Source organism: Aythya fuligula, chromosome 2 (genome assembly GCF_009819795.1).
Source record: "Aythya fuligula isolate bAytFul2 chromosome 2, bAytFul2.pri, whole genome shotgun sequence".
In the NCBI taxonomy this organism is placed as follows: Eukaryota; Metazoa; Chordata; class Aves; order Anseriformes; family Anatidae; genus Aythya; species Aythya fuligula.
In genome coordinates this window covers 108,220,143-108,245,000 of record NC_045560.1, presented here as the reverse complement: position 1 = coordinate 108,245,000, position 24,858 = coordinate 108,220,143, and the positions used below count along the sequence as shown (strand labels likewise).

General features: G+C 36.2%; 1 protein-coding gene across 2 annotated transcripts in view; it reads right to left on the bottom strand.

Annotated features, from left to right (window-relative positions):
• DLGAP1 (DLG associated protein 1) overlaps positions 1–24,858 on the bottom strand; it is a 412,639-nt gene that overhangs the window by 333,217 nt on the left and 54,564 nt on the right. Inside the window, exon 1 of one of the 2 annotated variants that reach the window (XM_032181816.1) lies at positions 6,997–7,027. The exons of the other annotated variant lie outside the window; for it this stretch is intronic. The gene's annotated coding sequence lies outside the window, so the exon portion shown is untranslated. Of the gene's footprint in view, positions 1–6,996; positions 7,028–24,858 lie in introns of those variants that run through there. 2 annotated transcript variants of the gene reach the window in all.

The following is a 24,858-nucleotide window of genomic DNA, read 5'->3' as shown; positions in this document are numbered from 1 at the left end:
TAAATGACGACTACCTGGACTCCCAAAATCTTCAGTGGAAGTACTGTTCTGTAGGTCACCAAATCCTTACCACTTACACATTACTTCATTTGCAGCCAGGAGGCAGCATCAAGTTATAACTTATTTGGGAAAAGCCAAAGCAACTCCCTTCTATATGAAACATTACGGAGGAACTAACAATCCCTACCTTTCATTATGATGAATCCCTTTCATCATGATCCTAAATCTTGGAATGAGCTACACAGATAGATCACAGAACCTCCACATTTGGAGATATTCAAAACTCAATGGGAAAATGCCTTGAGCTATCTGATCTAGCTTTGTTGGCCTTGAGGTCGAGAAATCCTTTTCAACATAAACTATCATTTAAATCTATGTAAAATTACTTTGTCTTTAATTAAGTCACAACAATTTCTGGGACAAAAGGTATGAATTTTATCTGCTCAGCTTCAGACATTTTCAAAAAAAAAAAAAAAAAAAAAAAAAAAAAGCTGAACCAGGGAGTTCCAAATCATCTGAATTACTTTGCAGTAGCCATAAGATAACAGCAACTTGGTTTTATGTTTCAAAAAGACAATAGCTGTTTCAGTGCTATAAAATCCTTAATTCCCAGCTCAACCATGCTTCAGTAGTCATTCTGAAGGACTGTTAGCAGCCAAAAGTCACCAGTATAGTTACCTCACACATCTGGGTTTTCCTTTGAGGTCTTTTTTCTCACTAGTGATGAGGCTGACTTTGCTAAATCTTGTAAGGGAAGCCAAGAAATAGCCTGAGGTGGTACTGAAGTGGAAAACAGAGCAAATTAAACTAGTTGCCTTCCTACTTCACAGCCAACTGCAATTACCTTACTGGAGAGATATCATCCAAAGAAAACACTGAACCACACAAACAGGAACCATTTCATTAGCATCCGCAGAGTGAACCTTTCCCCAGGTGTAATTTGAGGGGACCTTAAAATATGCAGTTCTATCTTCAACTTTCAATCCTCAATGGCTTCCTACTGTAATTCTAGTTTCCCTCTACATGAAATCCTGCAGTTAAATCTACTTTCAGGATGACTACCCTGATTAATACCTCTATAATGTCTGTACTGTCTGTTGGATAAAGCATTTCTTTGTTCAAAAGTAATCCTTTTCCACTGAATGCTTGCAATTTCAGTGCCGAGGGAATGAATCACCATCAGTTGGTGCTGCCATTTACACTGCTTGGATGTATAGTCATGTGAAGTCAGTCTGAGCCATAATTTCTTATCTTCTTCATTCAGCTGTGGATTATGACAGTGGAAGCTCTATATAGATTCAGGTAACTTGCAGGCCATCCAACATGTCTGTCAAAAAGACCAGAGTAATTTTGGAGATATCAGATGAATTCTGAATGCTTCCAATTCTGAATTTTGAAAGGTAACTTAGGAAAGACTAATAATTGCTGGAAAATTAAACAAATCCAAACAAAACATAGCAAGCAAAAAGGCAAAACATGGAAATCCAGGATACAATTCCTGTAAGGAAATGGAAGGGAGAGCATGCTTTGACCAATGTTAAGTTCCACTATAGCTTGCTAAAAAAAACAAATCAATCTGACAGAAACGGTCAGTATTTTGATTTTTCACTCCACATACTGGAAAAAAAAAAAAAAAAAGATCTCTTGAATTTTCATACAACAATGACAGAGGTACTCCTTATAGTGGAAAGCAAAATGGTCAGTGTTCTGACTTGAGACTCATATATCATAAAGGATCACTTAGTTCTCAGCAGAGATCTGAGCATGTGTCAATGATACCTCCAGGTATCAACCCTACTAATGTGCAATTAACTATTGGTGTCTATCGTTTTTGAAAAGTCATTTCATTTGGATGTACAAGAGGAAGAACTTAGAAAAACATTTCCACAGAATAGGAAATTATTTTTCTGTCTGCTTCTATTAGGAAAAAAAAGTACCTTTCAATAAAGAGTATAAAAATATAAAGCAAGTTAATTAAACACACTTTACAATGATCCTGTGCAACAACATGTTAATAAATTTAGATTGATGACTGAAGGGCAGAACTGTATAGAAGAATCCACCAAGGAAGAAAGACTGAAACAGGTATTATCAGCTTCAGTGGGGCCCATTTCACCTGAATTTAAATGACTTGAGTAAGATTATGCAGTGAGTCAGCACAGAGCCCAGAATAGAACTAGGGAATTGTGGCTCATTGTCTCTGTCTTTAACCATTAATTCACACTCCCACACTGAGAAAATGGATGTTACTATCTTATTAAGCCCCACAATATACTTAAATCATACCAGTATACCGAACCATGTTTGAGAAACCAACCAAGCAACCCAACCAACAACCCCCTCAACAAACTAAGATGTAAGCCCAGCATTCACAGTGACTCAAGTTTCTGTCTGGATATGGGTAAAAAAGAGGCAATAGTTGTATAAACTGACAGACCTACAAGCTTTACCCTTCAGTCTCCTAACTTTGATTGCTTTGAGTTCTCTTAACTAAAACATATCACTCTCACTTTTAAAGCAAAACAAAAAGATTGCAGAGGTCTTTAACCACACACACAAACACACACACACACACACAAAGCTCTTAAGGGAATAAATCATATAAATATTTATTGTGGTAAAGTTTATTATATCTTATAGTACTGAAGTGTTTCAACAGACATACCACTGAATATCTGTCTCCTAAAACCAAATCTGTCACTTACATTTAAGGACAGTAGTGGACGGATGGTGGTACAATTAAAATAATCTGCACAAACATTAAATAAAGAGTGTAGGTTCTGATAATATTTAGGTAAATTTGACATTTAGTAAAGAAATGTATCAACTCTGTACTGCTAACCAAACTATCTTTTAATGAAATATGGATTTTTTTTAATTAAATATGCACTTGGAAGAATACTCTCTTTCTATCCTTCTTTCTCTCACACATTATGTTTTTCTTTCTGTCATCCTCAGATGGTCCCCATTTTGCTATGCAAATGTGAAGGATCTATTTTGGAGTTGGTAACGAGTCCACAAGTGCTGCAATATCAGCAGATATGAACTGTGTCTACTCTGTTCTAAAACCAGTATCAACTAGTTGCAGACCTCTTTTGATGTTGCATATTTACAAGTAAGACAAAATATCACAGAAATTCACATATTCACATTTTTCATCTCAAACTCAAATGACTGAATATACTTGAAGCTATAAATAGACACTAGAATCAGACAAGATACTGGATAAATAAATAGGAACATTTCATAACATGTTCCATGTAAGAAGCAACCCACAGCTTCCTTTCAACAGGCAGAGATTAAAGAATTGCTCTATGTCTGTATCAGTTCTTCCTCACCTGCCCACTTTAGCTAACTGGGATAAGCAGGTTGTGTTTCCCTTTTTAAAGTTGCACAGAATTCATCCTCAGTCATCCCAGCAGATAGTGGGGTGCAGCAATATGTTTTCACTCCTGCTCCCTCCAGTTGCTCACAGCAGATAATAGCAGGTAAAATGTCATTGTTCTCTTTCCTGCAGTGAGCATCATGGGCTGATTGCTGCTGAGTAAAGGAAGAAGGATGACTCCCCCCAGTCAGCCAAAAGGTAGGTGAGATGCTGTTCTATAGAATTTTACAACATCAAAATGTAGCTTTTTACAGGGAACACCTTTTCAAAATTTTGAAGAGAATGTTAGAACACATTTTTAAATTTCACATGCAGACAGAGCTTTATAATATATATGAATAAGTTTCTTTGTCAATTTCCAAAGTCCCTTAGTAGACATGCCTCTGATAGGTATGTCTATTCGACATGCCTCTGATGCCTGTGGACCACAGGACTGAAAAATGATCAGTTAAACATGTGAAATAAGGAATGAAACAGAAGAGGGAGCTGAGAAGGCAACAGGGATCTGGGATGTAACAGAACATGCAGGATTTGCATGTTGTCGACTTGTTTAAAGTGAAGTTTTCTCGAAAGATACAAATAGATGTGAATTACAACTGGTATCAGAGAATTATGGTCATCTGACATAATTCAGAGAGATTTCTAAGCTTTCCTCTGACTGGAAGAGAAGGGTGTCACACAGTGTCATATACCCTTGCAGGACCTTCCCAAGTACTTTGCTCAGCAGAGAGTGATTTAATTGCTTCACATATTGTTTTCTTTGAAGTCATCTTTATTACAGTGTTTGTAGATACCTGAGAGCAAACTAAAAGATCATTTTCATATACCCTGTGTTAACACATATAAAACAATGCTGCTTTTTGAAAGTCAGTAAAGAAAAAAATGAATGCATTAAGAGGCAGTGACACAGAAAAATAAAATGGTTGAGCTATGGTCAAACACCAGATCACAAGCAAATCTGAGATTCTCAGGATTTCCCATGAAAATATATCCTGGAATATGTTTCCTCTGTATTATAAGATTATTATTTCATTTTTTACAATATAAAAAAGACTAGACTGTACTGTTTTCTATATCTGCAGACAAGAAACAATCTGTAAACCTGTAATCTTCAGAAGATCGTAAACTATTTTTTTCATACGGCTAAGAGCTTCACATGAAACTCATAAAAGAGCACCATTATCTCCTTCTATAACTCAAAAATCTGGTGATGTCTTATCAAATTACCAGCCAGAAAGTTCAAAATAAATGAATGAAACTTTTTATTTTTTCTTCAGATTGTGCATATAAATTGAAGAACTCAAGAGAGTTTAAAATGAGAAAAATTTTGAATTTCAAAAGTTCATTAAAAGGATGGTTTGGGGCTAGTTTAATATCACGACTCTTGTGGGATAGTAAAGGACTGCTGGGAAAAGCCACACAAGCTGAGGCATTAGAGTTTTGTTTGGTTCTGAGAAACAAAATCACAATCTGACAAATTTACTTCACAGCAGTATGATGGCAGAAAGAAGCACTGTCTTGGACATTTACTGAGCATAAAATCTTGAACCATTTCTTTGTCATCTTTTAACAGTTATCAGATAACAGATGGGTAAAATAGCGTGGTGGCTAAAAAAGTGTTACCACCTGCATCAGAAATCAACACCACATTTCCATACCTGTCATAATCTACTTTCATTACAGGAAAAAAAATAAGGTAGAAGTTGACTTTTTGTAACATGAAAAGACGTTTATTTGGGTATCATTTAATAATCAAATTATCTCACTGTCGCGTGAAAAAAACATTCAATTTTAGGTTTTTTAAAATCTGTACTATAAATAAATGCCTCCTCTATACAGCTGTTTTCTTGTGTACTTTTAAACTCTTCTCAACTTGATTTTGATAATGTAATCGACTGATTGAAAAAACATAACCTAATTGAAGTAGTATTGCAAAGAGCACTATTTCTATTATTATAGCTTCCCCAATGCATAGTTGTAAACAGAAAGAAGAATGATGGCAAATGTCCTAGATAAATCTGTCCCCAAATCTGTTGCTCCTTGATTGTGACCTTCTGACGCTGTTCCAGCTGTGCAGTGACTGTACTAGCATTAAGGGAAAGAATCTCAGGCTCATTCTATTCTGGGCAATACTCTCAGCATTTCTCTACAAACAAAAAATCCCATAAATTTAGTGGGTTACAATAAATTTCTAATACATGAAAGAAATACTGAAAATTTCTACATCTCACCTCCCTCCATGAAAATATGTAAAAAAAATAGTTCTAAATTAAACGCCATACATATTTTACAGCTAGTTGGATGCTTTTGTACTTATTTTGAGCTGTGTAATTCAGAAAGGACCAGTTTCATCAAACCTTATTCCTAAGGAATCCTATTTCCAGTGCCTTTTAGTAAAGAGAGGAAAGGAAGATAAATGATATTAAGTAGTTCTGACTTAATGTATTCAGAATTTTAATCTATATTCTGTGCAATTCAATGCACAATGGTAATTAACCCAAAACACACTGTGCTACAATAAATAAATAAATAAGAAATCCCAAATTAATCAGAGAATATGTAAAACAGGGCAAGAGACTACAACTACTGCAGAATTCCAGTGTAACCAGTAATTCAGAGAGCAACGTGTATATTCTAAAACATATGCTGTGTATTCAGAGAGTAGCCTTTTCTTTTTTTTTTAATAGGAAATCAGTCTTACAATGTTGGATCATACCTGCATATAACATTGCCTTGCAAACACAGTCAGGAAGCTTAATACAAGACTATACTTCACTAGTTTACATAACTGGAGACTGGATCTAGGTATTCCCCTATGTAGCCCCATATATCTCTAGATTTTAAAAATGAAATCTATTTTAAAAATACCTCTAGATTTTAAAGAAGAAAACCGATCTCCATTGTTAAGCATCAGAAAAAAATCCTGAAAGTTTTAAAAGCAAATAAAACAGCTGTGCTGGAACAACATCAACAGTAAAATGTAGCCTAGCTTCTACCATTTTTTCCAGATTTTGCTTGTACACTCAGATAAGAGTGAATAATCTATTGTGATGGGGAAGAGAAATTGGAAAATTTTCATAAGCCTCATTAATCATCACAGAAAAAGAAAACAGATAAAGACGACTTTCTGCAAAGAGCATTACCTTTTAAAATTCTGCTGGAAGTTCAAAGAAAATGTTCATCATTTTGTCCTTCCATCATTACTTTTTTTATTTGTTTTATTACTTTTGTTTTATTTGTATTAATCACTGCTAGAATTATATTGTATAAAACCTGGCCCATAAGTCAGGGAATTTTTTTTATAAAATACCATATTGATCCACTGCATAACAAATTAAATAAAGTTTAACTACAAAATCTCATTGTAAAAGTAAACAAACAAGCAACCCACCCCCACCCAAATTCTAATATATTATTGACTTTAAAGTAAAACCAGAGAACACTCTTGTGAACTGTTTAAAAAACAGCAACTAAAACTTAGAAAACATTCTTTCAGTAAGTTTATTTCAACTTCTTTAGCTGTGTTTAAATGAGTATGAGCAATGAGTTGCTGGAAGGCTGGAGCTACCTCATCCTTATTCTATAAGAATAAGAATAATAAGAATATTTACCTTTGGGTAAATGGTGTCATCCTCACTGAAGAGTCTGAAAAAAGGTGAGGCAAATGTAATGGTCATACTGTATTCAGTAACGTGCTATACTAAACTTCTATTACATTTACTGAGATAAACTGATATGAAGTGGTTTTAGTAAAAAAAGAGCTAGTATTTTGGACTCATTTTGAAACCTAAAGCAGTCCAGTGTTATTTTTTCCCTGACACCTCTCACTTGAGGGCAAGGGGAACAAAAAAACTTTGGCTTTATTTTTGGCTGTCTTTTAGATATCATATTTAACTTTCCTACACAGTAATTTTGACACTAAAGTGACTCAATTTTGAATTCTGACAGAATAAGATGGCATTTTTCCTGTACAGAACATGTGTGAACACCCCTTCCAGAGAGCATGCTCAACACAATGCTCCAGTCTGCAAGAGCTATAGGAAGGAAGTAAAAGAATGAACTGAGATCTGCACAACTTACTTCCTAATGAAAAACCTAGGGAACTCAAACTATTTGAATTGTCCATAAGAAAAACAAACAAAAAATCCACCCCCCCACAACAAAAAAAATAAACACCCCCCAATTCCCAACCTCAGTGAACCTGTGCCTGGATCAATGGTAACTGCACACTTCGAGTGTTAGTTCTCTTCCTCCTGAAATTTAATTAGACATTGCAACATGGCCAAGAAAAATTACAATTTATTTGGTCTCACTTTGTTCAATAATTTAGAATTACAAAAGAAGTGAAATTGTGAGATCAAATACTAGATACTGTAGATTTAAGGACTGTGATTATCTGTTAATCAACTATTACCTTGCTTTCAAAACATACAAAAGCTCTTCAGAGACTCTTGAACAAAAAACCTTCTGTCTATATGATTAACATTTTTCTCACCAAAGTAGCATGCTCATATAGGCAGCTATCAAAGTCAATAAAGACAGTGCCAGTTTCATTTATTTATTTATTTATTTTACTGTAAGTAATGAGTTTCTCATTTGAAAAAGTGACCTGTGTGTGTAACTGAGTAACTTCAAAACAGAGGATGAAAAAAGGGTTGAATTTCATCAGTATGAAATTTGTCATCAATTCATTGAGTCCAGAATTTCACACAGTTATAAGTGTTCAAGTCAATGCATTAAAAAAAAAATAAAATCAGTATAAACAATAAGATCTTTCAGCATTCATTTTTTCAATTGTGATGCAAATTAGCGATAACAGAGCCTTTTGAGACTATCACGTATTATTCTGAGGAATAATTATTTGAATCCATGCATTTGCTGACCATTTCTCCAACAGTTCTACTTCCACACCAGTTCAAAGCCAAAACCAAACTAATCCTCTTTTCTGCCAGTATGGAAATGATCCTTAGAGTACTAACACTCTAGCCAGGTTTATGTGACCAAATACTGATGTTTCAGTCCCCTTTCTCTCCCAAAGACACACAAATACACTCACACAGGACACTCCTGCTTTGCAGTATTCTTTGAGAAGTGGATGACCATTATAACTTTCCCCTGAACTTCTTTCGTTGTGCTTCATTTTCATATTTGCAAGCAGGTTCTGGATCACCAAAACCGGTAACGGATGCAGCATCTAAGAGTGTCTGTTTCTTATTCATGGCAGGAAGATACAGGTAATTTATTTTGATTGTAATGGGACTTTTATATATGTCTCCTTTAAGTCAATGAACAAAGGACCTTACAGTTGCAAGGAAAACAAAGTAAATCAGACACTGGGAAGAAAGATAGTGTGAAAGTTTCTTTCTTTCCCCTATCTATTCAAAGTGATCCAAGAACACACTTTTGTGTGTTCTTTATGTACAAGGCTTTATGTACAAGCCTTGATCCTGAAAGACCCTAATACATGAATTTAATGGCAAGGTTAATGAATACCTTTTGGAACTAAAGGGAAATATCCTTAAATGTTGACTTAAAAGAATGCTCAATGGGTTTGAGATAAAATGTCAAAGTTATTTGTTGTGTTCTTCTCTGTTTTAAGTCCGTGACATCACTTGGGAGTCCCACTCAAGTGCAGTATTCCAGGCTCCTCAGCACCTTTTTCTTAAATACATGAATCTTTTTAATATTGGACACATCTATCTGTTCCAGCTGCTCTCATTTCTGTATGCAGTGTTACAGCTGTAGACAATGTACTGAACAATGTGATGAAGGGCATTCTGCCCCAAGGAGCATAAAACCGAATGAACTAAGCAGGTTCAATGTAGAATAATGCAGTTCAAAGGGTGAATTCTCCCCCCAAGAAAATAGAGATAAAGTGATATTTTGGGTATTTTTAGAGAAAAAGGAGCTATGTTCTTCTACATCAGCTAAACACATCAAGTTTTTAACAGTTACCTTATTTCCACTGACAAACAGGTAGGTAATGAAGTTCACAACAGAGGTCACCAAGTGAGCTCTACAGTTAATATATATATATATAATTTTTCAAGCATACATGCAACCTAAGCATACATATAATCAGAAACACACACACACACGGTATATTGTCTTGGAACACAGTCAAATCTCTTCCCTATCCTATTGCAAGGGACCGAAATTTGGGATGTGGTAGTATTTCTAGCAGCCTATATTTGACAAGATCACAATACTTATCATTTACACTTGATAAATCAAAAAATTCTTTGACATAGATATGTCAAGATGGAACTAAGATGGAGGATAACCGTATTACAGAGTATAGGAGAGGACATTTTAGTCATTAGGATTATATATTCTCAGCAAACAGAGTAATGAAGACTCCAGATCTCCTTTTAGAGGTGCAAACTTCAGACATCATAGAAATTTTAATTCAGCTCTACAACACCACGCATGAGCTCCAGGACAGTGCTTATCCTTTGTTTTAAAGGTCACTGTCTGACCATAGCAGTCTTTGGTAAATTACAACTCTGTGTTTAAGCGCATGCATCAAAGAAACAACTGTGGGGAAACCCCACCATGCATTGAGTCTTTTCATCAAAGCAGTCAAAGTGTATCAAAATCATAACATTTTCAATTTGACACAAGTTTAGAGCAAAACACATTCTGCCTGTGGCAGATATCATACCTTGGATATAAAAAAAATATTGGCAGATATGATAACGTAAGAGTCAAACTTGTAGTAGTCTGACTGAACAAGAAACACTTTCACAGGTTAATCTTTAGGCTATTAGATGTGCAATCTATATAAATTATGACTGGGTTAACTTGTGAGTATAAATGGAACTGAAAAGAAAGAACATTATAGCATTCTCCAGCAACATTCCTCATTTGAATACACATACATGGAGGAAACTTCCTTTTCTGAAGGACAACCACAACAGCAGTACTTCTAATGTTCTGACTATAAGAAAAGAGGTCCCACTTCCTCCCTAGAGGCTCCTGATAGATCTTAGAGAAGAAAAAGATAAGACTACTTCCCATAACCACAAGGTCTAAAGCCTTGCAAACAAATAAGGATTATAATTGATTGTCTGTGTGAGAAAGAAAAACAGAAGATAGGAAAAAAAAGCTGTACTTTAATTTCTCCATGAGACTTCTAAGAGGGAGAAGAAAAACTTCTCCAATTAAGAATATATCAACACCTCAAGCTAGCATAACTTTGATCTTATTCTTTGCCAGAGAAAAGAAATTTCATCTTTTCAAAGCTTCAACCAAGTAGAACCAAGTTATTAAGGAGCAAGAAAACTTAAATAAGAGTCTTTAAGAGAGACCAATGGCAAATTGACAGGTACAATATTCTAATTGATTGGCTACATCTGAGGAATTAAAATAATAATATATCTTTATTGGTACAACAGTAGTCATACATATTCAGCTGAGAACTCAGTGGCATAAAATACACAAAATTTCCTATCAACTTTAGCTTTTAGATTTTTTTTTTTAACAAAATCATTTACCATCACTTAACAAAATATTGAGAAGTATTATAAAAATTATTTTATTCAATTCTGTCACTGACTTTTGAAAGTGTATTTAATATTCATTTGCAGCATTAGATTGACAGTCACAGAAACTCAGATCCTATATTTATCTTCAAAATAAATTATTACACAGTCTGAAGCAGTACGAGCTTTTTCAGACCAACTGCGAAACATCTCATCCCTAACCTGGAAGCAAAGCTTCTGTTGTGGCTCTCCCCCAAAAGCACTGTTAAAGGCTTTGTAAGGGGTGGCACAGCTCCCTCCTGAAAGCGTTAAGGCAGGTGCTACCGAGAGCTGGCTGCAATGGTTCTTCTGCCATGTCACTACGCAAACCTTCCAAGAGTGGTGAAGTGACAATCTTTTCCAGTCACTATTGGTGGCTGAGCACTATGCAATAGTGCTCAGAAGCCTTCAAGGGGAGACCTTACTCCAGTGTTATGTCCTAGAAAACTGCAAAACCCAAAAAAGCATAGATCCCCCTAGACCTGATTGCATCTATATCTATGGGCAACTGTATCTAAAAGGGATCTTTATGATCACTTCCCTCAGGCATGTTCATGTCTCAGTCAACAGTCAGATTTATCCACACTTGCTTGGGTTCTTAGTGCCTCAGCTCCACCATATTTACATGAAACACCTTTAATGTATACAACCTGGAGTCAATGTAAAGTTAATGAACCCAAAGGAATGTCAGTGGCAAGTAAGTTCAGAGTCAGACTTTGAAGTTTTTCTATGACATCTGTTTGTCTCAAGGTGGGGCAGCACTTTGTCCTCAACTGGTCCTTCAGATGTCACTGCCCTGTCCACTGTTAGGAAGGATTTATATTTATTTCTATTTACTATTCTGAATTCTGCCCTGGTATCTTAACAGACACAAATAATCAGTAATTAAAATAAAATAAGTAGTCATTGTTAGGTTTACAATGTTACAATGCCTTTTATACAATAGGGAGATTTTTCTTTTTCATTTTAAATGTTTTTTTTTTTTTTTTTTTCAATTTATTTGGAAAATCTCAGCACAGCAATGAGGTTAAATAAAACAGAAAAACAACAGTCACTCACTGGTGAGGTTTAGGGTTCAGATTACTAAAAATATTTGCCATAGACAACAGAGGAAAAAAAAAGGAATAATTTATTGCTTTGTGAAATCATCAGTTGTGACTCCTATATTATTAAATGCTTCTTGTAGACAAACTAACACTTATGGACTTAGTCATTCTATAAGCTAATCAGCACCTAAAATATTTTTCATCTTACTTTGAATGATATTTTAACAACTTAATATCAGCTCACACTGAAAACCTGATTAACAGACAGATGACAATAGCAATGAATTCTAGTGTGTGTGGGACCATCAGTATGCTGTTAAAATACAAAAGGAAAATATTACCTCCCACAACTATAGCTTTTGAATTTGAGGAAAAGCCTGTGCAAAGAAGTTTTATATGGAATCCAGTTCCATCAGCCTTCCCTCATCTATAGTCTGCACCTGCATCAAGTGAATGAAAACTTTTCACTTCCCCAGCATATAGCCTAAATCAGAATTCATTACCATTACAAGTGAATATATTTTGAACCTTAATTAAGCACAAACAGTATTCTTCTGAACAAGAAGATCCAACAAACACAATAGTTCATACAACCTTCAATTTACCACAGAAAAGGCTTCATATATCAGTATAGTTTAAAATATTTATATTTCCTCTAACGGAGGCCTTGATTTGAATGTAATTTTTAAACTATCCAATTAGCCACATGAGAAAATGCATGTATTTGTATTGTTTTTTTGTGGCAAAATTTTGGTAGTGGGAGGTTGCAGGGGTGGCCTCTGTGAGCAGAGCCCAGCAGCTACCCCATGTCAGGTCTGAGCCAGCTCCAGCTGACTCCAAAAAGGACCTGCTGCTGGACAGAGTTGAGCCAGTGAGCGATGCTGGTTGGACCTCTGGGAGAGCAGACCGAAGAAAGGAAACTTCTGTGCAACAACAGCTGGGAGAGACAGGAGCAAGAACCAGCCCTGCAGAATCTAAAGTCAGTGCAGAAGGAGGGCAGGAGGTGTTCCAGGTGCTGGAGCAGAAATTCCCCTGTGGGTACCACAGTAGAGCAGATACACACATTGCAGCCTGTGGTGGGGATCCCATGCAGGAGCAGAAGGTCTTGGGGGAGCTGCTGCCCATGGGAGACGTACTGGAGCAGTTTGCTCCTGGGGGATGGACCCTGTGGTATGGAGCCATGTGGAAGCAGCTCTTGAAGAGCTGCTGCCTGAGGGCAGCCCCCACAGGCTCAGTTTGGGAAGGACGGCATCCCGTGGGAGGGACCCCATGTGGAGCAGGGGCAGAGAGTGACTGTGAAGGAGCAGCGGATACAAAACATCAGGGACTGACCACAGCCCCCATTCTCTGTTCCCCTGTGCTGTTTGGGGGAGGAAGTGAGGAACGTGTTTTTAGTTTGCTTTTAGTTCTCACTGTTCTAGTCTGTTAGCAATAGGCAATAAATTATATTAATCTTTCTACACTGAACCTGTTTTGCCCATGACAGTAATTGATGAGCCATCTCCCTGTCTTTATCTCAACCTTTGAGCCCTTTTCATATTTTCTCTACCTTTCCCTTTGAGGAGGGGCAGTGAGAGAGTGGTTGTGGTGCAATTCAGCTGCCCAGCTGGGTAAAACCACCTCAGTATTCTAGCATATTAATCTGCATTTTGTGGGAGGTTTTTCAGGTATCATAGATTTTACACTTGTACTTTTCTACAGCCCATAAAATACTAACTCAGTATTTTTCATGGAACAAAAGAAAGAGATAATGAGTCACAAACTGAAGAGCATTAACCTGTCCTCTTCTCCAATGTTGATGTCAAACAGCTCTTGATAGTAGTATTAACAAAAAGTCAGGCGACTCCTTAGGCCTCTGCTTTCAGAATTTAACATCACACTGCCATAAAAACAGAAGTAGTACCAAGATATTTACATGGAAGTTTACATTGAGATATTTTGTAACAGTTAATAAGAATGCTTACTTTCTGTTTTAGAGATGATGAAAACAATGCACAGAGCTATTGTGCAATATATCCAGGAATGCAACTTACAACTTACTAAGGAAGGGTGTCCTGACATAAAGGTGTGAGTCTTTACATTTTAATGCTGTCTCTATCTGCTAGATTGTTATGCTACCTACATGCTTTTTGTTACGCAGATACTGTCAATTAAAATATAATTTTATTTTTCATTGCTGTTCCATTTACATATATGCTATGCCTCAAGTCATTACCACACTCATTACAACACAGCAGTACTGTATCCCATGTCAGCATTTAAATGAAGTATGAGGATATATAACAATACAATTAACAGAAGTACTCACAATGAATGGGGCCTTGAAAAACAAAGAGATGCCTTGATGGGAATGGTTCTGCACTTGAGGCCTATATACAGCAATCACTAGAGCTTTTCATCTTTTTTTTTTTTTTTTTTTTTTTTTTTTTTTTTAAGGAGTTGACAAGCCTGATAGAAGGAGAAAAAGAGAGAAACTACAATTTTGAGACTTCATTTTTATTCAAGACATAGCACAAGGACATCCAGAGAGGCAGCCTAACAAACATAGAAATACAGCCAGAAATGAAGCCTGATTTAGTAGCAGAATTCACTTATTCTTTTTGAGGTTCTTTATAGCACCTACCAAAAGAACCTGTCTCCTGATTCATGTTTTTTCAAGCTTTACAAACAAAAATATCATATCCACCTGAACAACAGAGCACCCCAAAAGACAAAACAAACAATAAGGTTGTATTTTATATTAAAATCTACGTCCTTTCTGCTCATGCACTAAATGCCTCTGTGTTTGTCTTTACCTTGGACAAGATGAAAGGTCATTCTTTATGTGCATAATAAGCTAATCTCAATTGTAATTACACTGCAGAAGAGAGAGAAAAGAAAAACACCTTCACTTGAAGGTTAACTAGATTCAAAATAACCCAGTTCTCATCAGGGTGTTGCATTTATTTCAATTAAGCCAATCAACTTAACAAGGATTTAATTAAAAACAAGTTAGCAAGTCAGAAGAAGTATTTGAAATGTAATTAATAAATATTTTAAATAAGCAAGATGTAGCTAAATCAAATATATGATTGTAAATGCACTAGCCTGTTATTTCTTTGCAGACTTTTGCTACTGGTCAGCAAAAAAAACACCCATCAGGAATCCAGCCATGCAGTTCATCCTAGGTCTCTGTGAAGACAAATGAACACAGCATGCAGGTGCTGTAATACTGAGATTTCTGAGAATTAGGTGAAGAAATGAGTTCCTACTTCCTTCTGTTTAAACTGAAGGGAGAACACAATGCTGGTTCACACTTTCTTTGCTCTATTTCGCCAATTGCTGTTGCTATAAAATAGCTGTTCAAGGCAGTTAAACAAAGCAAAGCTTCTTTTCACTGAACTGCCATGTTTTGTTAGTTGGGCAGTTTCTTTCTCTGGTGAGCATTCTGTGAGCCAGTGGAGTGAGAAGCACAACACTAATGGACAAAACCAGATAACAGTCAATATGAAGAGTTACATCAGCCATGTTCCTGTTATGTGTGTTTGCTTTTCCACAGTCCTTTGTAAAATGATGCATTGCATCCCTAGCTGTGGAGTCTAACAATACTTAGACCTCTGCCCTTCACAGTGCTGTACAGCATTTCCCAGGCATCTCTCTCCTATGTAATACCATTATATTCTTTTCCTTTCTTGTTTCTGACCTTCCTGCAGGAAAACAAAACAAAACAAACACACACACCACCACCTTCTACAAGCAAGATTCCTTTTTCTCAAGCAATCATTAAAAAATACTTTATTCTGTTGCCACCAACAAAGACCAACTTAATTATAATACAACAGATCTAAACATATTTCAAATAAACATACTTTAATGTTAAGAACCAGAATGAAAGTTTCCTCCTACTTCAATTTTTTACAAATGACCGAGCACATTTTCTTTCATGTTTCTGACACATTGAGAACAGAAGCCCAAAGATTAAGACAAGAATGATCAAAAGCGTCAGCTCCTTTTGGGCAACCAAGTTGGAGAAGCCTATACCTGATATATCAGATTACTTCACATTATATTGCACTTTTCACCTTGAAACCACATTTACTTTTAAACTGGTCCCTGTGACAGCTTTAAGTGCTCCAAAATTAAGTAAGTCAATTCAAAGGTCCTGTTGTTAAGTCCTTAGAAGGTGAGCAACATTGAGAAAGAAGTTATTCTTGAGAACCTTAAGCTACATGACTTGCCCACCATAACTGAGGAATACTGAGGCAAAAACAAAGCTGAAACACAATTAGCTATGCCATGACCATAGCCCCCCTGTAGTCATCTATTTTATGCACTATGAGTTGCCCTCTCTATGTACAAATCCCGAAGCAAATCCACCTAGCGTACTGAGGTAGCAAAGGTTTTGTGCAAAGCAGGGAGGAGAGCCACTTTATATGATTAACCAGATGTAACAATGTACATGCACAAAGGTGCAAAATCAGTCCATAGGTTCAACTATGTTCCCAGCATTTCTAACTTGCAAGTGCTTGAAACTTGCAGCTACTTGTCAAGAAGGAAAGGTTGTTGACTTGAATGAGTTCAAGTGTAGAGAAGAACATTAAACAGGCATTCTGCAGTCCTGTTCCTACCAGATTTTTGCCTTTATATATATATATATATATATATATATATATATATATATTAAACTCTCTGTCACTTCCTTAAATTGTGCACCCATGTCCCTACTTGTAACCCTGCCCAATTCCTTGTATTTCTCCACCAACTTAATACAAGATTTAGTGAAAGATTTAGTGAAACTACTTAATCCATTCATGCAGATAATACTGCATGGAAGGGAAACATTCCTCGAGAGCTCCAAAGTTTTCAGATGGTTCACTTCAAGTGTTCTGAGGCAGAATGAGCAAAAATGGGGTTCTTTTATGATACTAATAGTCACCAAGACAAGCTGCAGAGAGCTAGATCTCTCCACAACTAAACTGTTTCTTACTCCTTTTCAGCTAGATTATTTTATGAACAAGCTGTCATAAATTTGCAATCACAAATTATACTTACGGACTTACTATTTCAGCTCTACTGAAGATCCTCTGCTGGAAGTATTTTGAAAAAAAAAAAATAAGCTGATTGGCATACTGACATGTATGTATTAAAAAGCCCAAGTTATATATGGTGATCCTCTAAACTGAGAAATATAGAAAGTTGTGTGAATCTTGTCATCAGTTTACACCAGAACCATGAAACTGTGCTGTGAACTTTTCAAGGATTTTAGCAGAATGCTTCCAGAAAAGTTAATACCAATTAGTGCATGTCAGAAAATGAGTTACTTTATGAACTTTATCTTTTCTGGTCTATCTGTATATCTCTATATTTGGGAAACTTGGTAGTTTATCAGAGACAAAGGATGAAAAAAATTATGTATGTTCCTTATCAAAAAATAATGGTGAAGTACTGATTTTTTCACATCCAGCTGGCTACCTTGGTCCTCCATCCCTGTCTCTGCCCTATCCTCAGGGAAACAAAAAAAAACAAATGGAGAATCCAATACTATTATGATGTACAGAGGATATTCTGCTATTTCTGGGAATAAAAACAGAGCACTGAACACCTTCTGTTCCCTCCCTAAACTTAATCATCTGGAGGTAGCTGGTATATTTGTTTGATTTCTTCCATGCCTTGTAGCAGAAAGAAACATATTGCCCTGAATAAGACAGACACAAAGCAATCAGAGATGTTTGGATGCAGCATGGAATGTGATTATTTTTCCTCTTACCTCTTTGACTCAGTTTATTGTTGCCTAGCTTCTTTTGCTTTAGGAAGAAGTACTGGATCAAAAAGCAGCCTCCTTTAGCCAGGACAGTATACCACAACACAGTATAGAGTAGTTCGAATACAACTATTTGCATACTGAAGTATGCAGTGTTTTTAATTGAGTTGTATATGACAGGCACTAAATTCCCACAGAAATATTATATGACATTTAATCTGCCTTTCTTTTCTGTCTTTTCTCAGACTCCAAGAAAACATTTCTCCTATTTTGAAGTAACTTGGTAAGGAAATGGCGAATGACTACCAGCTAAATGCAGGAAGAGAGCAGATGTTTTGATGAATTGAACCCATTTAGCCTTAGCATTCACCTTACTTCCAACTGTCAAATATAGTTAAGACAAATGAAGTAAAACAAAGCTTTGCATCTCATTCACAGGTAGTTAAAGACATCCCTAGTACCATGTTCTTCAGAGTCCTAACATCCACAGAAATCCCCAACATATACGGAAACTCTCTGAAGTGCAGCATATTTTTAGCTGACCTAATATTCTGCTCACTCTGCTAAAGCAAAGTTTGCATTTAGCTCTTTCTCATGTCTTTCCCCTAAATATGCAGCTCATATTGCAAAAGGGCATAAATACCAGGTAAAGCTGTTTCAGTGAAATACTATCAGATAACAGGGAGACTTTTAACACAGGGTGAAAATATTTTCTTATAAGGAATGCCTTAAAAACAGGGAGCTCAGAAAAAGAAAAGATTTTTTTTCTTTTTTCCCTGCAAAAGGATGGCAAACAGAATAGTGGAAAGGATATTAAGACATCTGGAGGACTCATGCTCTGATGAAGGACACATATATAGACCATTTCTGAAAAAGGTTTTTCTAATCTCAAGTTTAAAGCCTTCAGTGAGGAAGACTGCAAAGATAACCTGCCTTCTTTCTAATAACATCTTATGTAATGACAGATGCTGAATGTACTTACTTTTTAAAAATGAATTTTTAAATAAATTTAAACTATTTTTCCTTTCACCACAGATAAATGTCCAGATCTCTAACAAACGTTGTTGTGATCCAAAAGACTTTCTTCACCCATTACTTAAAATGCAGTGTCCACGGCTAGACACAACAGTATATCCGAGATCTAAGTGACTTTTGTTTAGTTGAGCAGACCAATTACCTCCCCACATTTCAAAGAAGAGTAATGCTGGCCTTTTTTGTAACTGCATCACATCGCCAGGTTTCTATTCAGTCTGAGATGCACACAGATAGATGCTGCTATATTGGTTGCATAGCTAGCCATTGCCTATGATGCCTTTGTGAAATCTCATGTTTCCTAAGAGCAGCACTTCACACTTGCATTAAATTTGCATAAAATTTAATCATGTTGCCATTTCAATACACATATCAACTCCTTCACCAAGCACCACACTGTCCCTGCCAGATGCCCCATCAAGATGTTGTGGTGTCTAGGAAAGGAAAGCTAATCTTCTAGTTTCCCACATACAGTTACAGAGCACAGCAGTCTCTGTGCTTGATGGACAGCAGAAATATTCCTTTAAGTTGCCATTTCCAGGTAACAGCCTAACTGAGCAAGAGCAGTACAGGTCCCACCCAGTACTATCTGCCTTTAGCCATTGAAGCTGACTGACCATGAACAAGAGCACTATAGCACTTTACAGTAAGAGCTGCACAGTGTTAGCACTCTGTCTTCTAAGCAATTTTTTTTTTTTTCCAACATTCCCCCAATAGCAGGAATATTTACAAATCCCACTACACAGGGCTGCATAGGCACAGCATGCTTGGACCTCAAGCATCACTTGACACAAAGCTTATGGAAGAATTTACAAATAATTTCAGTTGAAAATGGGAATTAAAAACAAGCAAACAAACAAACATACAACAAACAGCAAAGTCATAGAAAATAAAACTGCCTCTCAACAGCAAAGAAAAAATGTACTCCCTAACCATTCCCTCCCTACCTCTCATTTTCACTTCAACTCAAAATGAGAAGGATGCCACTGACAAGTACAGCATAACCGTCCATTATATCTGACTCTGAGATCATTTACAGTATATTAAACAGAACTGTTCTGGCACTTGTATATAGTGGTGTCAACCTTAATTGCTAAGACGCATTGAACAGCTCTTCTAAACATAGCAACAATTTACATTTTAAAAACAAATCAAAGACAGAAACAGGTGGAAGCACTCCATTGTGCCATATGAGACCCTTGTTCCTACAGCTGCAAGTCAGGATGAGTATACATCCACCAAAATATCAGGTTGGGAGTAAAAGGAAATGAATACTGTGCCCTTCAAGTCCCAAAAGAATGATACTGCAGGCTTTATTCCAAAAAAGTGAAACAAAATTCTTAGAAAAGAAAGGACTTTTACAGGTTAAAATATGGTGTCCACAAACAAGCCAGTTACATGATATCCTCATATACAAACTAGGGAAACATGGTCTCAGCCAAACCACAGTAAAATGGGCTTACAGCTCTCGACAACAACATCTAATCACTGACAAATACAAGGATTACTTGGATGAAGTTCACAAGAGCTGATGTTCAGTACGGTATTATTTAATATTTTTATCAGTGAGTTAGATGATGGAATGGGGAGTCTGTTTTATTAAATTCAGAGATCACACTAAGCTGGGAGGGATTACACGCATTTTGGAGGCCATGATTAGAATTCAAAAGGCACTCAAGAAAACAGAGAAGCTATCTAAAAGCCAGAGCTCTCTTAGGAATGTGTACAATACTGCAGTAATACAGAAATATTTGAACAAATTCAGGACAAATTCAAAGGTTTGACTGTCACAGATTTCACAAAACAACTTATCATAAAATAAATATATGAAAATAGTCATAATCTTCAGTAACAAAAAAGCCAACAAATACATCCCACTGGTATGTACGATCATTCTTCTGCATATGAGATATGAAGTACCTTTCTGCTCTCCTAAAACCACATTTTAGCCCAGGTACCTAAAATTTTGCAAGTGCTTAGCAATTTCTCCCTGGGAAGTTCCATGAGGCAGGCCCTGTGCTGATCTTGTTCAAACAGTAAAAGAAGCTGCCAAGAATTGACCAAAGGTTACAGTTTATCAAACTTGATTCTATGGATTAGGTAACTCTTGCAGTTCTTGGCAGGATTCCTGTTAATCATAGATAAATGGTAGAACTGGGGAAAACATAAGCAGCTAACCTCTCCACTGTTTTAGGTTGGACGAGTCACCTTACAGGACTACTGCAGTTTACAATCTTGAGGTGCAATAGTTTGAACTAGAAAAATAAGGAGATAATGTTGACCATTTCTTCATTTAAAAATAAGTAAATAAAAGGAAAGGAGAAAAGGAAGAGTCCAGGTGGATTGATTGATATTACTGTATCCTTTCAAAGAGAATTGGAACCCTTGAGTGGCTGCAAAGAATTGTGGCTGGGGAGGAGAGCACAGCAAGAGCAGAAGCAAACAGATGAGATATAAATGGGATACAGGAAGCAGGCTGACAGAAAAAAGAAGCATATAGAGTTAACAAGAACAACTGGCAACTGACTGAGGAGCCAGCTAGTCGGAGCAGTCGGCAATGAGCCTGTCTGGCTGCCAGGGAATGCCTGCAGGTGAGTGGTGCAAACAGTAAGGTCAAAAGCACCGTTCCAGCAAGGCGTCCCCGTGCAACTGATAAACAGCAATCCACTGGGTTACCCCAGAGAGCCTCAATGTTCTTAATACCTGATTTAGCTGCTAGAGAAAACGTGGCACAAATAGAGTCCAAATAGATGGACTCTATTGTTCAAACTCTTTCATCCCACATGCTCTATTGACTCTCAGCTCAGCTTTAAGGTAGTCTACTATTGCACCACTCTGATTACTGCACAGTAATCAAGCATTCGGTGTGCATGGTATACATGGAACATAATGTAGATTTGTTCATGAGCATTGCACCTCAAATTCCCAGAATGATTACTCTAGGAATGGAAAAATTGTGCAGAACTTAAGCAGGAAGTCTCTCTCATCCTGTACATTTGATGCTAGACACATGCAATGGAGAGACAGCTTCAGGTATGCCAGGATAAATAAAGCATGGCCTGGAAGTGGATCTTGATGAACAGTCAGAAATATGGTAGACACCTGTGAGAAAGGAATGTTTTATCAGCAATTTCATCAATATTTCACAGACAAAATAAAGCAGCACTAAACTGATTTTTTTTTTTTTAAATATGCATATTCAAGACTGAATGCATGTGATACTCTGGTACAGAATCAGACTGGAACTCACTTGTGAAGTTTGTAGCTTGGAGTTTTGTAACACAATCCTACTCCCCATTATAACATCTGACAGTTTTAGTAGATGACCATATTCAGCTCACACAAACTGACTTTAACCATACAGCTGAATGAATGCATTCAATCCACCATCACATCATACTTTCTTGGCACTTCCTAGTAGCATGTTAAGTGTCATGACTAATATCTGCCTCAAAATGTTTGTTTTCTCTGATTCTTCTCCAAAGGGAGGATTCTGCAGGAAGAGTATTGTTTGCTTTGGCAAGCAACAGTATTGGGAATTTCTGGTTTAAACAGCAAATGAAGTCAAATGTTCTTACTGCTCTTTTGACAGCAAGTCCTTCTCCTTCTATTTGGAGGAAAAGGTCGTGAGGTTTACGTTGCTAGCTTGAAACACAAAGTTTTGTTCTTCATAAAGAACAAAACAGATTTTAAGAAACTTTTCTCTCCTGCACAGATCATTTCTATTTGTTTGCTTGTTTTAGGGGACAATGAGTACAACAACAACAAAAAAAAGGGGGGGGGGGGGGGGAGGGAAACAAGGCAGCACAGGTTTAATCTGTAGAAAAGTATCAGTTTACAAAGAGGTTCAGAAACACTTGATTAGCACAGAGTAAGATTAAACAAGAAGCTATACTTCCAGATGTCCCAGCTAAAACCACCTGGCTGGCATCTCTAAATCTTCTAATTATTACCCAGCAGAATAGGGTAGAGAATGTTGCTTTTCCTTATTTTGATAAAGGCTTAGAAGTATTTCTCCTTGATGTATTCTTGAAAGCTGTTAGCAGGGATTTCTATGCCATCTGTACCTCAATAACATTATTTAACATTATTATTATTATTTTTAAGAGAATGAAACATCAGAGAACAGTCCAGGACTTTAAAGCTATTTTTAAGGAATCAGGAGAAGGGGCTGATAGATGCAAGACCCTTTAAAAAAAAAACGTTGTTTTCAAACACATGAATATAATTTCTGTCATTAATGCACACATCATGTTTAGACTTTAATTGTATTTTGGGTTAATATCACACAAGCTTTCATCAATAAAGAAGTTCTGCCATTCATTTTCTAACACAAAACACCAAATGTACATGCTGACTATTGCTGCCACTCCTATTTTTGAACTCGGCTCTGATTCTTATTTATACTTACTGTGATATCTAGGCTACATAACCTGCTTGAACTACTTAGGGAAAACAATAAATATGATCCATATCCATGCAAACAACAGAAAATATATATTATGGACTGTAAATTATCTACAAGATCACAAACAACCTAGTTAAAGCTAAAACCAATTTTTGGTAAATTTTTACAGGAAGAGATCTGTATAGACCTGCTTTTTTTTTTTTTTTTTAATTAAATGCTGAACTATTTATGAATAATATCTGAATATTTGGTGAAATTATCCCTACATAAGTTCCAGAGTTTCCAATGTAGAAAAAAATAAAACAAACAGTGCACAAATGAACAGAAAAACAATCAAACAACAAACTCAAGACCTTCAACTTCTCTGTTTGTATTCAGTTTGAAGAATCTGCAGGCAGATTTACTCTTTCCATGTCAAACTATTCAAATATTCAGAAAGGATTCCTCAAAAATCAAATATTAATTAATAACAGGAAATACATATTAATTTTTGGTGAACTTCTGATACACTAAAAAATACCATATATAATGTAAAAATGAGTCTATGAAGCTACTAGGCTTATAAAACTTCACAGTAGGTAGTTCTAAAATAAGGACAGAGGAGCATGTATAATTTAGCCTTGCCTTTCCTACACCTATTAGGAATCTTGAGTAGAGAAAGATTTGCTCTACTTCCAAAAGCTGTAATTTAAGGATCATATATTTCCTTATATACATACAATCAAACAAATAAATAAATAGACCATTCTACTTTTTCTAACACATGATTTGCATTTATTTTTTATAGACTATAATTTGCTTGGAAGTTGTTTCTTGCCCACAGAATAAAGTCTGGAAAAAATAAAGTCCTTCCTTCAAGAAACTGAGCTTACTCGTATGAGTGGGAAGCTCTCTCACCATTGCTGCCAGCAGGTTTCCCAGAACAGAGCATGTAGAATTTTCTTGAAATAAGTGAAGGAGAGAATCAAATGAGCATTGATTAAGAGAATGCTCAAAAGCAAAAGGAGACGTAAGCTTCTGTTCTTAACTATTTGCAGATACATCTTCTGCCTTAAGGATAAGAAACAGACCCATCTTCAAGTGCATATATGTCACATAACTAAGTTATAAACAACTGAAGAAACACCATTTCCCCTATAAAATAAAGATGGGAAACTGTTCTAAAAGTCTGTCTCTTTTCTTTCTCTCTCTCCTGAAAGATATGATAATTCAGTAGGAAAAGTAATGAACCCACCTTTGCCAGAATAGTAGATAAACAGGAACTATATAGTGATGCCCCAAATTTTTCCACATCTTTTTATTAGGTGAAAATGTGGATTTAAAAGCATTTTTTTTTTTAACATGGAAAATCAAACAACTTATTAGAAATGTCAAAATAATTCATTTAGAAAACAAGAGCATATTTTCTGATATTTTCAAAGCACTGACTTTGTAGCTTTGGCTTATTGTTACCACAAAGCTGAGACAGGGATATTTAAGTTAAATGCTGCCTCTTTATCTGGATTCACTGGGGCTACTGATACCCAAAATAGCCAAGGTGACAGAAAAATAAAAGACCTAAGTTTTGACTAACCCTCAAAAATATATCAGCAATTTATTGTAATTCCTGTGACAAATACGTGGCATAAATAATCAAATTAATTTCATTTTTATTGCCATTTTGTTCATTCAGTAGGCTAGCATTCACCAAAAAAGACACATTTGTTAAGGACTTAAAGAAAAAA